Raw genomic sequence first — 325 nt, 5'->3', positions numbered from 1 at the left:
CTGCCACAGTGTGCAAGAAATTCATATTTAAACGTCACCATAGAAAGCAGATTGAAAAAAGCAGCTGCTGGGGTGAGACCTCTCTGCCCCTGGGTGGGCTGCTGCCCAGAGGCGCAGCCAGGGGCCAGGAGGGAGCGAAGGGCTCACTAGACGAGGCGTCAGACAGCGAGCGAGCTGCCTCCCCTTGGCAGGGCCGCAGCACATTGGCACTAGCAGCAGAAAACAAAACAGATGTTACGAAAGCTTCTTCCAAGCACCAGCGGGCTCCACTTGGTCACTGCGGGGAAGGAGATGCACATGGAGGAGACGGGGCGCTCTACGGCAA

The sequence above is a fragment of the Pterocles gutturalis genome, unplaced genomic scaffold (genome assembly GCF_000699245.1).
Source record: "Pterocles gutturalis isolate BGI_N339 unplaced genomic scaffold, ASM69924v1 scaffold19968, whole genome shotgun sequence".
Lineage (NCBI taxonomy): Eukaryota > Metazoa > Chordata > Aves > Pterocliformes > Pteroclidae > Pterocles > Pterocles gutturalis.
This window is presented reverse-complemented; position numbering follows the sequence as displayed.